This window comes from Giraffa tippelskirchi, chromosome 2 (genome assembly GCF_054371585.1).
Source record: "Giraffa tippelskirchi isolate mGirTip1 chromosome 2, T2T-mGirTip1v1.2.pri, whole genome shotgun sequence".
In the NCBI taxonomy this organism is placed as follows: domain Eukaryota; kingdom Metazoa; phylum Chordata; class Mammalia; order Artiodactyla; family Giraffidae; genus Giraffa; species Giraffa tippelskirchi.
In genome coordinates, this window is record NC_137276.1 from 109,668,809 (window position 1) to 109,683,914 (window position 15,106).

Below are 15,106 nucleotides of genomic sequence, written 5' to 3' on the forward strand. Positions count from 1 at the left end.
TTTGAACTGTGCTGTTGGAGAAGACTCTTGAGAGTCCCATGAACTACAAGGAGATTAAACCAGTCAATCCTAAGGGAAATCAGTCCTGAATATTCATCGGGATTGATGCTGAAGGTGAAACTCCCAATACTTTGGCCACATGATGGGAAGAACTGACTTAAAAGACCCTGATGCTGGGAAAGATTGAAGGCAGGGGAAGAGGACAACAGAGGACGAGATGGTTGGATGGTATCACAGATTCCATCTGTGGAGTTTGAGCAAGCTCCGGGAGTTAGTGATGGACAGGGAATTCTGGAATGCTGCAGGCCATGGGGTCGTAGCCGGACACGACTGAGCAACTGAACTGACTGACCTCCCAGGCAGGCTCTGTGCACTGATGGAGCAGGCCAACTCCAAGCTCAGGGGGAGGCCCTACTTGGCTAGAACCTGGGGCAGGGGGAGGGGGAGGGGAGGGTGACACGCCTTTTCTCTAAAGGTTCAGATGGTACCTAGCTCAGGCTTTTCAAGTCACATGTGTGTCTGTTCTTGATTCCTCTTCCCATCACTTTATGAATGCACAAGTCATCCCGAGCTTGTGGATGATAGACACACGCCTGTCCCCAGGACTCATGTGTGGGCCTCTGATGTGACCACTGGCCGCCTGGGGAGGGCAGATGACTCAGGGGGCCCAGTCAGCATGACTCCCGGATCACATGCTGATGGAGCACCCCCCTGCCCAGACAGCCTCACCCCCAAGGCCTCCTGGTCCTTAGGGGCTCTTCTTGAGGCTGTGGCATCTGCGGTAGCTTGCTCTGATCATCTGAAGCTCTTGGGATGAAAACACCTCAGCACGCGGGGCCCATGCCCTGACCTTGAGCCTCTCTGCACATGGGGCCTTGGGCTGGCCTGTGACATGGGCGTGACACTCTCCTTTTTCAGATAAGGAGCAGGCTCTGAGCAGCCAGATGATGTCTGAGTTGCAGGCTAGTGAGGGGCAGGGTGGGGTGAACCTGTCCAGCCCAGCCTGTGGCCCTCACACCAGGCTGGCACAGCCCTGAAGACCCCTCCCCTCCCCCTACCTTCCCTCCCACTCCGTCCCCAGCTCCAGACTGCGGACGTCACAGCAAGTTCATTTCCCAGTATGCACAGGACACACGGCCCGAGGTACCAATACACCATCTGAAGGTCCTCAGTGTCCTGCCTCTGCCTGCCTGGTGCCCTGCAGCTCACCTCAGGCCGCCTTCCTGGTAGGGGTATGTGGCAGGTGCAGAGAACGAGCCTGACGGCCTCTGGGTTTAAACATTTCAGGACTTGGTGCATAGAGGGGCCCTGGCTGAGTCAGTGCCAGCCCCAGGTTCCCAGTGTAACCACCCTGGGTCAGAACTCCTCTGGTCCTGGAGCTGGGGTGGGCGGTGAGTGTGTGTTCCCAGCACAGGAGAGGCTGCTCTGGGCCCATCTCGTGTCCAGGCAGGATTCACGGAGGGGGCTGGGGGCCCAAAAGAGGAGGGTCATCAGGAGCTGAGCAGACGCCAGCGTGTCCATTCCCGGGAGGAGCTGGCTGAAGGTTTAGTAGCATCTGATTTTTATGACTCTAGTCTCATGCTTTTTTTAAAAAAAATAGGGCAAAAAAATATGTCTCAAATAAGTGTAAGACAGTATACTGGTTACCACTCATTAGCAGTTTTAGCTTCCTGACATTTTCAGAAACCAAGAAATCAATAACTTACTTTTAGACTATCATCTGGGCTACTCCGGTGGCTCAGACAGTAAAGAATCCACCTGCAACACAGAAGACCTGTATTTGATCCCCAGTCTGGATAAGGGAAGCCATTTCCTGGAGAAGGGAATGGCTACCCACTCACTATTCTTGCCTGGAGAATTCCATAGACAGAGAAGCCTGGTGGGCTATACAGTCTATGGGGTCGCAAAGACTGGGACATGACTGAGCTACTAACACACACATACACACACACAAACGTTTCACAGGGACGACAGTGAAAGTGGCTTCCAAAGAACAATTAAAGGTGGTCCTTCCTCAGCATCAAGTGACTTAAACCAACACTCCACGTGGTGCAGCAAGGCCTGAGTGAACTGTGACTGTGGCCGGGTGGCAGTCTCAGCAGGACCGTCCTGGACCGTCCTCAGCCAGCGGGGGACAGGGACTGGGTCACTCAGGCCAGCTCACCCCCCATGTGAGCAGGTCAGGTGGCCCCCAGGCTAGAACAGAGGATCAGAAAGCCAGGCTGACAGCCGCTCCCTCAGGGTTGCAGGACTGCCATACTTTGTTGGATTGTTGGACAGACAGTGGTTTCTACACCTGGGATGCAACATTGTGTGGAAAGCAGTCCTGAGAGTCAGATTGTGAATGCTCACTGAGCAGCTCTTGGCCACTGGCCTGAGCCCCTCACCCCTCCTTCCAGCTGTTCCCAAACAGCCCTGAGCTACAAGCTGAAACCAGTCACACCCCTGCCCCGGAGCAGGCGAGGTCTTTGTCCTTAGTCCCTGACAAATCCTTCTGCACCATTCTGTGCCGCATGTGGTGACCAGAGGAGTCTTCATCCTGCTGCATGGTCAGGCTGTCTGGTTCAGCTGGTGAGAAGCAGCAAGGCGGCCAATGCCCCAGTCGAGGCTTCACGCACTCACGTGGATCCTATCCCCCAACTTCTGGGGCAGAGAGGACAGCCGGATCCCTGCAAGCGAATTTCCAGGCATCACCTGCATTTCCTTGGACAACCTTCACTTTCCCAGCTTGCACAGGGGAGGTAAACTACAGAACGCTGTCTGGGTGGTGGTGGGGGTCTGACTGCTGCTCTTTGCACCGAAGGCTGTATGATCACAGTTGCCAGCACCTCTGTGGAGACTGGGGCCCCTCCTGGACACCCATGGGTCTGACACTGACAGTGAAAGGGAGAAGGATGGCCTTTCCTCAGGGGGCTGTGGGATCCTGCCTCAAGGAATCTGACCTCTTAGGCACCTGAAAGACCCTCCCTGTCTGGTGCACCTATCTTGGCCTTGGTGCCTGAAAGTCGCTGCCTCCCGTGTCCATTTGTACTGGCAAGTTCTGTGTGTCATGCCCCCAGGTCGGGAGACCTCCACCACAAACCCATTTCTGGAGACAACGGAGGCAGAGGTTAGAGTACAACAGTCAGGGGTGACCTCAGGTTCCACAGCTGTCATGAGGTTGACCACCCAGTGGGAGCAGCGTGCAGGCCTTGGTCATGGTGGCACCGCTCTCGACCCTGCTGCTGAGGTTCATACCACCCACTCCGACAGGAGGGAGGCTCATGTTTCCTTGCAGGACATGTAGGAGGCCATGGCCTCCAGGGCACACACATCCGCCCCTCATACGGGCTCAAGCTGGGCCCTTTGCCTCGCTTCCGCCAAGGGGATGTTAATAAACACCATGCAGGGGCTGAAAAGCCCTGCGACCAAGCTCTGCCGGCCATTTCTCTTGCTGATGACCAAGTCATGCCAGTGCAAGCAACAGCTGGGGCCACAGGGGTTCCCAGCCCACAAACCATGGGAGGGGAGTGGTCCATGGGAGTCCCAGCTAATACAGGCTGCACCCCAAGAAACAGAGATGAGCCATCCCACCTGCTGGCCCTCAGCATCATGAGCAAATAAAGGAATGCTTCAAGTCACTTAGTTTTCAGGTGGTTTTTGTTCATTAAGGATGAACTCCTAGGAGGCATTACAGGAGTCTTGACTTCTCCATGCCCTCACAAGCACCCCTTTGAACCCTGTGCTGGCACTTAGCCCTCAGGAGGGCGTTGGGCTTGTCTGGTGGCTGGCTGGCCCCGAAGGCAGGTTTTCCTTTCCATAAGATAGCAACCTGAAGCAGATAACTGGCCGGCTGCTGCACTTTCCCCTGTGGTTAAATTATGCTCCAAGCCACTGAGTCTCAGGGAAGCTCAGTTCTGTCTGATGATCAGGAATAGCTGCAAGAGGGAACCATCATTGAACGCTGCGCTAGCCTCTGCCCCCACATTTGACTTTTCTCCCCCATTTTAACAGGAGAAAACAGGCAGAGGTCCGGAGAGACCCCCTGGCCCCACAGCTGAGGACGGCGGCAGTGGCACTTGACCTCGGAGTCTTGCAGTCACGGGCCTTGAGCAGGTGGAGGCCCCAGGCTTGCACGCTACCCTGGCCGACCACTGACTGGCCAAGTGCATTCAAGAACTAGTTTTCCCTACCCAACTATTTTATGTTGAGTAGACCTGCGGCCTCGAGTTGCTTATTCTGCTCTTGGACGTGGCACTTCTACAAATGTTTGCCGTCCGGTGTGCAAACGTTCTTGGTGCAGCTGTGCAGGAGCCAGTGGATACAGACAAGAGTCCACGTAGTGCCCGGCTGCAAGAAGCTCTCACTGCCTCACAGCAAACCCACCGACCACCTCCCCCAACCGCTCACCTGGACTCGCTTCTGCTCGCACCCAGGACGCCCCTGGGGCCGTGACCCCACCTCCTCCTAACTCGTCCCGACCTGATCCCGTACAGGCCGGCTGCACCTTCGCGTCCCGCTCCTGGCGCGCCCTCCAGCGCGGGGACTGTGTGGACTCGCTCGCCTCGTCCAGAGCTTCGTGCTTCAGGGCGGGGGTCTTGTGGTGCGGGCCCCGCCGGGTTTCCCGCTTCTCCCATCCCACCCGGGTCCCCGGGGTCCACCCCCTACCCCCGCGCCGCGTACCCCCGGTCCTCAGCGTACCACCGGCAGGGCTCGGCGCGGCATGCGTACGCGCGCCCTCCTGCGTCGTGGCGTCGTTCCCCGGCGTGCGCGCGGCCGGCGGCGGGGGCGGTGGGAGGGCGGAGCCGATGCTGGGGGCGGAGGGCGGAGGCTGAGGCGACGGCTAAGGCGGCGGCCGGTCTGGCCGCGCTCGGGGGCGCGCTCGGGGGCGCGCTCGGGGCCGCGCCAGGCCACGGCCAGCGCGCCGCAGCCCCCGGCACCCGAGAGGAGTGCCACGGACTCGCTGTCCGAGCCCCGGCGTTGAGCTGCGCGGAGCTGAGCGGCCCGCGGCTGAGGTGAAGCGCGCTGGCGAGGGCGGCAGGGCGGCGGGGTCTGGGGGGACGGCGGGGCTCGGACACCGCGGGCGGACACCACGGCCCGACCATGCTGCCGGGCAGCGCTGGGCAGCGCCGCGGCCGCGTTTATGTAAGCGCCGCCGGGCAGGTGGTGAGGCCGCGCCGTCGTGCGGCTCGAGCTGGACCGGTGCTGCCCCGAGCCCTGTCCGGAGGGGCCGCGGCCGCCCGCGGTGGGAGGCTTCGCCCAGGACGGCCCCGCGTCTCCTCCCCGGGCGCCGCATAAGCGCGGGATGCGCTGCGCTGCTCTGCGCCGCGCCGCGCCGCGGGATGGAGGGAGGCTGCGTTCCGAGTGAAGCTGCGCCCCGGCGCGTATACACCGAACCCGGGATGGAGGGGAGCCTGCGCCCCTGGGGACAACCCTGTCCCCTCCCCGGGGGTGCCGTTTCTGCTCCGGATGGGCTGCACCCTAGGGAAAGAAGGCTGCGCCCGGGGTCCCGGGAGAGCGCCGTGTCCGCGCGGGGTGCCCTGCGCTACGCAGAGGGGAGAGGCACCCCCAGGGGGAGGCTGCGCCCCCGGGGTGGGGAGGCTGCGCCAGGGCGGCCCGCGTCCCCTCTAGGGCGCAGTGTCCGCGTGGGATGCTTTTCGCCACGGGCGTCGCGGGGCCGGGAAGTTCCCGCGGGTGCCGGTTGTCTGAGGCGATCAGGGGCTTGAGGTGAATTCCGTCGTGCTCAGATCTGCAGTAGGAAAATCACCGAGCTGTGAACGGGTCTGGGAGAAGGTGTCAAGGTGGGCTGTGGACGCTAGAACGGGTGGGAGTCCCAGTGTACAGACTGGAAAACCTAAAATGTGTTCTAATCCCGATTTGTATATGCAAGACCCACAGCGCCGTGTTTGGTTCGCAGTTCATATTTTTAGCCAGCAGGTTTGGGTTGTTACTAATGATAAGGGAGTTTATTTATTTATTTTTTTCCCCTACACAAGCAATAGTGGTTAGTATTCAGCCCTCTAAGTATAAGGAAAACTAGCTTGGTGTCAGACTTACTTTTCTACTCTTAGTGCCCTAATTGAGATGATGATTAGTTAAGTTTTGAGAATAGAAACATTTATTTAGCTCTCTTTGATCTCTCCTAAATTTACAGTCTGTTTTATTCCTTCAAAAGGTGCCACCTAGAGCTACATTTTCCAAAACCTGGGTTGTGTTAGGAGCAGTTCCTGCAGTGTCTTTTGATACCATGGTTTCTCTGAGGCTGAGATTCCTTTACCTGTTTGCTGAGGGTTTCCTTGAGGGGAAAGGGAGAAGGAAAATGCAAAGGTTGGCTGGTACCCTTCCTCCTGGGTGTGAGAAGTCGCTGCCCTCCCTGCAGGGTCCCTCCAGGGACAGGGTCAACTCCCCAGACCACCCCCAGCAGGGCCTGTAAAGTATTGGCTGAGAGCCGCTGAGCTGGGTGATGAGCCTGCCCTGCTCGGGTGGAGGCACGGACTGACCCCTGCTTTGCAGGGAGAGCCTTGTCTCTGAGTGGCGTCCTGTTTGATGTCTGAACGTTCCTGAGACTGAATGTATTCAGGGACATCTTCGACAAAATTTGAAGCTGTGGAAGGGGGAAAAAAAAGAGGCCTTTCTGCAGGGGGCAGTGGTGAAAAGAAAAATGGTCCAGCTCTGAGAAAGTGATGACACATGGCTCTGGAGATGCAGTGTGCTCATGAGGTCAGTTCTGACCTGGGAGGTGAAGGACGGACAGTTAGCTAGTAACAGCTTCCTCAAGAAACTTCTCAGCTTATAGGCGAATCCAGTCCTCCATAAATTTACAGGTTGTAAAAGCATCTCAACCGCTTTTATAGTGGAGTAGGAACATTCTTTATATTTATATTTATCTGGTGAATGAATGAAGCAGACTATTCAGTTGGCAGGTACTTATCTGTGTCCTGCTGCTCACTGTTTTAGGCTCCTTCGATACAGTGCTGAACAAATTAGACAGAGTTCAAAAAAGCTTGAAAGCTGGCAGTTTATTTTACTAAACAGTGTTATAGTATTACATTTTAAACATTAAATCTATACTTTTAGTTATAAAGTTTTAAAATGTATACCATTGAAATTTTTATTTATAGATGTGAAAGTATGAGCATGCATACTGCACAAAGGTATAAACATATAAGAAAACCCCATTCTACTCCACCCCTAGCCACTTGGGTCCCTGCCACTGCTGTGGTCATTTGACTGTGGATTGTCCCAGTAGTAGTCAAAATATACATGCTTATGTGTACGTTTTAATATAATTTTTAGTATCTGCTAAAACAGTACTGCCGTGAATATTTTTTATATATGAGTGTGCAAACAAAATCCACTAATCATTTTTTATTAATTGTCAAAATTCCTTAGCTGTAAGGTTTGTTTAAGAGCTGGTTTTTATTCCCTTGAATGCTGTGATGAGCTATGTAAGTACTTAGTACCAAGGAATTTATTTAAATATTTAGGTTGGAGATAGTTAGAAAGTACATTTTAGAGATTAATAGGTGAAGTTATCCAGCCTATAAAAAACTTGTTTAAGAAAAATTGTTGGAGGAGTTCCCTGGAGGTGTGAGTGGTTAGGACTTGGTGCTCCCACTGCTGAGGCCCTGGGTTTGATCCCTGGTCAGAGAACTAAGGTCCCCAAGTCAATCTTGGTATGAAACTGAAGAGCTTAGAGAGGTCAGATTTTATTGGAAAACTTGATGCTTTTTTGTGTCAGTTTTCTAAACAACAAATTTCCAAATCTGAAATTTGGTGTGATAGAAATGCCTGTGTGTGTGCAAAGTCACTTCAGTCATGTTTGACTCTTTGTGACCCCATGGACTGTAGCCCACCAGGCTCCCATGTCCATGGGATTCTCCAGGCAAGGATACTGGAGTGGGTTACCATGCCCTCCTCCAGGGCATCTTTCCAACCCAGGGATGGAACCTGCATCTCTTATGTCTCCTGCATTGGCAGGCAAGTTCTTTACCACTAGCACCCCTGGTAATGCTGCTGTTGAAAAAAAAAAAGAAAAAAACCTTTAAAAAGTATGTTCATAATATGTGAGATAGGAAAGACAAACAAAATTTCATTTAAAAATTGTAAGTTGAAGTCATTAAGATTTTCTTGTTCTGAGAGTGACTTTTCTTTCCAAGGTTACGTTTTGTTTGGAGTGTGGACAGACGTGTTCACCTGGCCTTGCTGTATTCTTGGTGGTCTGATTAGTACGGCCGGCTGCTCTCCTGTATGTGTGGGTTGTGTTCTAGGAGTGTACCAAAAAATGAGTTTGGTTTTCAGTTTGTCTTTGTGGTGGATTTAAAATGAAGACAGGGCAGGGAGTGGGAAGAAGGAGCTGAGAGGGGCCTGGTATTCTTGCGGAGAGTGCAGTGATACTCTGTTTGCATGGAGGGCAGTTTCGTTTCATTCCCATGCTCATCCCACAAGTATTTACCATGTGCCAGGTCCTGTTCTAGGTGCTGGAGACAGGGGAGTAAACACAGCAGGGTAGTTTCTGCCCTCAGGGGTTCACATTCTGGAGGAGATGAGGATCATAAACTGCAGCTCCAGTCCTAAGTGCTGGCCAGAGAAAACCATAATGGGAAATGATACGTGCACCACAGCGTTCACTGCAGCATAATTTACAGTAGCCAGGACATGGGAGCAGCCTAAGTGTCCACTGACAGAGGAATGGATGGAAAGATGTGGTACACATATACAAGGGAATGTTACTCAGCCATCAAAAAAAATGAAATAATGTCATTTGCAGCAACATGGATGGACCTAGAGATTATCATATCAAGTGAGCTGTCAGGCAGAGAAAAACAAATATCATATGATATCACTTATATGTGTAGTTAAAAACAGAGATACAAATGAACTTATTTACAAAACAGAAATAGATGCACAGACATAGAAAACAAAATTATGGTTGGTTACTAAAGGGGAAAAGTAGGGGGAGGGATAGATTAGCAGTTTGGGGTTAACATACACACACTGCTATATATAAAACAGATAACCAATAAGGACTTAGCGTAGGGCACAGGGAACTCTACTCAAGGTTCTACAATCACCTATATGGGAAAAGAATCTGAAAAAGAATAGATGTATGTATATGTATGAGTGAATTACTTTGCTGTACATCTGATATTAACATATTGTTGTAAATCAACTATGTTACAATATAAAATTTACGAAGTCCTGAGTGCCTGGATGGGGATGGGACCAGCAGGCCCGGAGGTCTGTGGGCAGAGCTCAGGGTGGAGGGAGCTGGGTGCCGCCTGGCTGGGTGCTGGTGAAGGGGGTTCTGGACTCACAGGCTGGCCCCATGTCCCAGCTTCCTGTCCTGTGCTGATAATAGCCAGGAGCCCAGTGTGGCCTGGAGGGAGGGAGGGAGGGTGGCAGGAAGTGAGCCCAGAGCCTGGCGGCTCGCTGTGGCTTGTGGAGCCTGGCTTGGGGCGTGGAATTTAGATGGCAGTCTCAGCCTTACTGGGGCTGCTGGCATGCCTGCTCACAGTCCTAGTGGGCTTCACAGTTCTGGACGACAGATGACACGATCTGCTTTCTCTTTGAGAAGAATTGCTCTGGCTGTTATGCAGCGGTATTTATTGGGAGCTTGTGGTGTGCCAGGCCATTTAAGCGCTTCACATATAGTAATTAAATTCTTGTGATCATCTGTAAGGCGGGCAGTACTCTCAGTGCCCCACATCACGCGTGCGTAAAGTTCGGTGCAGGGAGACCACAGCTCAGGGGCCAAGGGCGGACTCCCCTGTCCCTGCCCGGGGCCGGAGGGGAGCAGCAGGGCCATGGTGACCAGGGCAGAGGTGTGGAGGTCACCGGTTTCAGCATCACTTTGTGTTGTTAACCAGGAAACGCTGCCCATTTGCCTGCGACACAGGGCTTCCCTGTCACTTGTGTGCTCTGAGACAGCTCTCAGACTTTACCAATAGACTTTTAAAGCCATGCCAGTCTCACCTTGACGTAGAAGGAAAATGAAAGTGAGAAAAAGTAATTGTAAAATTGCTTTTCACCTTTAGAATTCAGTTCCTCCAAGTCCACGCCACGGCTGGGGGCGCTGTGCTGTCACCATCTGGTGCCGAAACGGCGTCTTGCTCGAGGGTACCACTGCTGTCTCTGGGGCGCGTCCAAGCTTTGGACACACGATCCCCCGGAGTCTGGGTGCTTTCTGTCCTCCCAGCAGGTGTTAAGGAGAGGTTTCTGGTCCTTGAATGATTTGTGGACTGACCCGCTGACAGGGTAGGGAGCTCCTTCAGCCATGCCTCCTCGAGGAACTGCTGGGCTTGAGTGACTGCTCAGCCCTGACCCCACCTCAAAGTCGTGACATCGTGGGAAAACGCGGGTCTTAGGGCCCAGGAGCCCTGGTATATTTGCTGGCAGCTGGTGGGGATTGCTGGCAGACTGTGATGGAACAGCCCAGAAACGCCCCCAGGTGTTGGCCGGCAGAGCAGCCAGCCAGCGGAGCTGTGAGATGGGGAGGTGTCTGGTCCTCAGAGCAGGGCCCACCTGCGGGTCTCTGACCCCGGCCCACCGGCCGTGTGAGCTTGTGCTCCCTCTGCCACCGTCCAGTGCTGCAGTTTTCTCTCCCGTAGATTAGGAGGAATGGCAACACCTGGTCCTCCATGGCCCGTGGGTCGATAGCCAAGCTGATGTAAAGGGCCTGAAACAGTAGTTCACTGACGGTACTTAGGAGGGTTTACTCTGCTGTTATCTTTGTGATCAGCCATTGAGTGGAGGTGTTTGGGTCTGCGCAGAAATTTAGGTTTGGGTTCAAGGAGAGGCTGGGGGTCATTTGTATATTGCTGGTGTTTGAGACTATAGGCTGGGCCCTGGGTATAGACAGGAGGGTGAGGACTGAGCCTGGGGGTTTGGTCCACAGAAGAGGAGGGTCTGGGGTTTGATAAGAGGTGGTAGCCTGTGGTGAGTGGAGAGCATCTGGTGTGGAGGACCCCCAGGAGGAGACACAGTAACTGGACAGTGACTGGAGGGTCGTGGGCTCAAGGGAGCTTTTATTGTTAATTTTCAGGTAGAGTGATTGTTGTGTGTCCTGGGGCTGATAGGACAGAGTTCTAGCATGAGGGGAAGCGGCCAGGGTGGAGCAGCCCTGGAGCAAGGCGGGACTTCTGTGCATGGGAGCCTCCAAGAATATTGCTAAGAGAAATACTGCCCCTTTGAAAGGAGGGCATAAAATAAAATAAAATTTTGTGCTCAGTCCAGGAACCTTGGGAACTGCACTGTAGGACTTAGGATCTAGTTTCTTATTACCTTAGGGCATCCTTACAGAAAGATACATGTGGAAATGGCATTTTTCTTTCTTGAAAATATTCACTTGTCTCTAGAAGTATCATTAACTCAACTAGAAGTTGTCACCTTTATTCACCAAATCCAGTCCTGCACAGGGAACTAACCAGACTTGGCTCCTGGTTTGCCCTTTATTTGTCTGAAAGCTCTCGAGGGAGGTGCGTCCGAATCTGCGTTGGAGCCAGCTGCCCCCACCACTTGGAGGCGGGCACTGTTGCTTTGGGCCCTGTGGGCTGAAGCTCCCCTGAGGCAGCAGCGTTCACTTCAAGTTGCCTGGTGAAATGGTAGAACATCTTCCCTGTGTGTTGATTTGTACTGTTTGTGGTTATTTGGGGTTTTAGGTTTGAAGTTCCGAAATGTCAGCCTTCTCAGTTGTTCAGTCAATAGGATGAAACACACGAGGTCCCCCAACCCCTTGTCCTCAGGCCATGGGGGAGCTGAGGGGAGCTGGTCATGTCCCCCTGCCCTCTGTGGATGTGAAGGTTTGGCTGGGGACCTTCTCTGGCCAGACTCGTGGAGGGGGCCAGTTTCTGCCTCTGGGAGCCAGCCTTCCTGTGGGACGACCCAGCGAGGTGGAGGTAGGGGCAGACAGCCTGCCCCAGCGTGGGGGTCACTTTCCAGAGGGATGAGGGAGGCTGGCAGCCTTCACTGGCGTGTGTGTGGGGTGCCAGCCGTGGGGGCTCTCTTGGGCCTGGGAAGGGCCTGCAGAGAGGGGCGAGAGGCCCTGGAGCAAGACAGGAGCCTGTGGCAGAGGACAGAGACCTGGTTGGAGCTGTGTGAGGCAGCTGGAGGAGAGAAAAGAGGTGTCTTGGGAGTCAGCAGGTTTGCTGATGCAGGGGGTCTGGGAGGCAGGGAGCAGGAGGGTAAAGAAGGGTTCTTGGAGCTGTGAATCCAATGCTGCTGAGGCCAGAGGGTCCGAGGTGGGGAACCTCAGTGATGGACGTCTGCTTGTGGTGGCTTCGGTTTGCGTCTGCACATCATTTCCCCCTGCTGTGAGGTGTGCAGAGTATTTATTTGGATATACTTAGGTGTGATCTGTAGACATAACACGCATTGTTTGTGAAAGGCAGGCACATGTGTGCTTACACTTCTGTGGGGCGGGACTTCGCTTCCGTCAGTGAGTCCTTACTGTAGATGTTTCATTGCCCCTATTTTTTCCATCAGGAACTGGTAGAAGAGGCTCAGTAACTTCCTGGGAAAGTGGAATAATTTAATTTAATTATTATTATTATTAATAATTTAATAATATTTAGCTGACATTTGTTAAGCTTCTGCTATGTGTCAGGTGTGGTGGAACCAGTTTAATGTCATTTACTCCTGACCATAATCTCAGAAGGTTCTGGTTCTATGGAAGCATGGTTATCCCCTCTTACCTGGCTCACCTGAGTAGCTGCCTTATAGCCTCCCCTCCGTTTCCCCCCGCCCTTCCCACTCCTCCCCTCCCCCTGTCTCTTCTTGACCAGCAGCCAGATTCAAGCCTGCACTAGAGCCCTGTACCTGCCCCCATCTCAGGCCTCCTCTCCTGCCCTCCCCTCTGGCCACCCCCTCCAGCTGTCTCCTGCCCTCGCTCCTCCATGCCCTGCCCTCCCCCTCCCCCCTGCTGTGGGCCCTTCAGTCTGTTCTGTTCTTCTATGTCCCCCACTGCTCCTTTTACCAGCCTGCCTGGCAGAATGGAGGGCAGGAAGGCAGGGATCTTATTCTGTCTTTATCCTAAGGGCCCAGAACAGTGCCTGGCAGATAGAGGCACTTACCAATGTTTGTTGAATGAATAAGTTTTTCTTACTTGCAATGTAGGTAGTAGAATCCAAAACAAGGCTGTCTGCCTTTGAAAATATATTTTTTTCCACCCAAGCATACTGCACCCCCAGCTGCCCCCCCTCAGTGGCTCCCATTGTACTTGGCGAATCAGTCATATATTTACGGCCCATATGTCTGTGTTATCTCCAGATTTCTGTGCTTTTCTTTGTAGAACAGAAACATTTACAAAACAAACTTATTCTGAAACTATCAACTGCAATATAGCAATTGATCTGTTGAAAACATGGAGTTCTCAACTTGAAAAAAAAATAGCTCTGTTCTGCTAACCCCTTTCAGGTGACAGATTGAAATGCATCCTCATAAGAAATAACAGTATCTGTTGTAGAGAAGTGATAGTCCTAACTACATCTTGATGAAAGTGAGGATACTTTGAATAATTCTGGGAGATTTCAGCAAAGCAGCCAAATAAAATGAAGTAGATTCTCCATGGAGGCTCAATGGGTTTAAAGATTGGAAGGAGCGTGTTTAAGAGCTGTTTGGTAGCGGGGCCAGTGGCAGAGTGAACCGGAATGGGGCACTGGCGCTTAGTCCAGCCCCACTCCCACGTGGAGGGCTGCTCCCGCATCTCTTCCGCAGGTCCTGGAGTGTAAAGGGGTGGTCGGTTGAGCTGGCAATGTCCAAGGTCACACTGTTCCTAGAAAGCTGTTGTACCTGGGAGTCAGATGACAAATTCTGAGTGCTCTGAGACAGCTGCAGTCAGCTGTCCACAAGTGTTTGTCAAGAACAGCCCTGTGAGGATAGCATGGGGTGCCAGTCCCCCGGTGACTTTGGGTGCACAGGAGACTGCGTTCGGCATGGGGTGTCCTGTTGCCTCCCAGCCCCGTAGCTTTCCTGAAGGGGGGCCAGAGGGGGTTTAGGACACAGGGCTGGGGCGGAGGCCTGGGTTCTGACTTGCTGAGGAAACACCAGTCTCTGGGATGTCCAGATGACCCCTGTCTCTTGTTTTTTCAGTCTCTGGGGACAAGACTAGATTGTACTCAGTCACATGTGACTCTGTGTGACACCGTGGACCATAGTCCTCCAGGCTCCTCTGTCCATGGGATTCTTCAGGCAAGGATACTGGAGTGCCGGGAAGTCCAGATGAGCCCTGTCTCTATTTTCTCAGTCTCTGTGGACGAGACTGTATAGTTGTTGAATTAAATTGGGTGAGGATTGGTTTACACAGTGACACTTTCTATTCTTTAATTTTACCCTCCAGTGAAACCAAGGGTATTGATGACATTTCCACAGGAAAAGCAGGTGCTGTGTAACCCAGTGCCCCTCGAGTTCTCCCTGAGCTGTTAGCCCTGGGCATGTGCAGCACAGCTGGGAAGGAGGCGCTTGATGGCTTTCAGCATTTCTCTCCAAAAGCCTTTCTGTAGGAAAAGCAGGGCTTTCCCTTCAGTTCACCAGGGCTTTGAGCCATGCACTAGTCGTGTAGCTGGGTAAGGTGCTCAGGACTCGTGGGGCCAGAGCTCTGCTGGGAGCAACTGGGGAGGGAAGTGCTGCACGGCCGGTGTGTGCTATTCACGGGCAGAAACCCCGGGAGCCTGCCCAACCTCACTGGTGGGGGAGAGAAGCCATACAGATGGACAGATGGTGCGCACAGTCAGCCTGTGGCCTGCATGTCCATCTTCAAGGGCTTGGAGGTCGTGGGCAGGAAGTACAGGGTCCGGCAGGCCCTGGGGAAGCGTTGCTTTCTTGCTTCAAAAGCTAGCATGAGCTTCACCCTCGGTAAGGGGACAGGTTAGCACTTTTCATGAATTTCTGAGTTGTGCAGCTAGAACCACAGTCCAATTTTAAAACGTTGCCATCACCCCAAGGTGCCCCTTGTGTCTGTGGTTAATTCCTGTTCCCACCTCCAGCCGTGGGCAGCCACTGATCTGCTTTCTGTTTCTCTAAGTGTGCCTTTTCTGTGCATTTCATGTAAATAGAATTGTGAAGCATGCAGTCTTTTGAATCAGGCTTCTTTCGCCTCATGTGACTGTTTTGGGGTTCACCTGTGCTGTAA

At 53.2% G+C, this 15,106-nt stretch overlaps 1 protein-coding gene and 1 long non-coding RNA gene across 13 annotated transcripts in view; one reads left to right on the top strand and one right to left on the bottom strand.

Annotated features, from left to right (window-relative positions):
* Positions 1-4,699, bottom strand: part of LOC145538309 (uncharacterized) — a 28,644-nt gene extending 23,945 nt beyond the window's left edge. For 2 of the 3 annotated variants that reach the window (XR_014076772.1, XR_014076773.1), the window contains exons 1-2: positions 4,390-4,699; positions 1,707-1,758 (exon numbers count right to left, since the gene is read on the bottom strand). This is a non-coding gene — a long non-coding RNA (uncharacterized LOC145538309). Of the gene's footprint in view, positions 1-1,706; positions 1,759-2,500; positions 2,670-4,389 lie in introns of all 3 variants that reach the window. The other variant, XR_014076774.1, reaches the window with a different exon arrangement.
* Positions 4,700-4,763: 64 nt separating this feature from the next.
* ADARB1 (adenosine deaminase RNA specific B1) overlaps positions 4,764-15,106 on the top strand; it is a 113,771-nt gene continuing 103,428 nt past the window's right edge. For 3 of the 10 annotated variants that reach the window (XM_081570170.1, XM_081570169.1, XM_081570186.1), the window contains exon 1: positions 4,796-4,994. The gene's annotated coding sequence lies outside the window, so the exon portion shown is untranslated. Of the gene's footprint in view, positions 4,995-15,106 lie in introns of all 10 variants that reach the window. The other 7 variants (XM_081570184.1, XM_081570176.1, XM_081570180.1 and 4 more) reach the window with 6 other exon arrangements.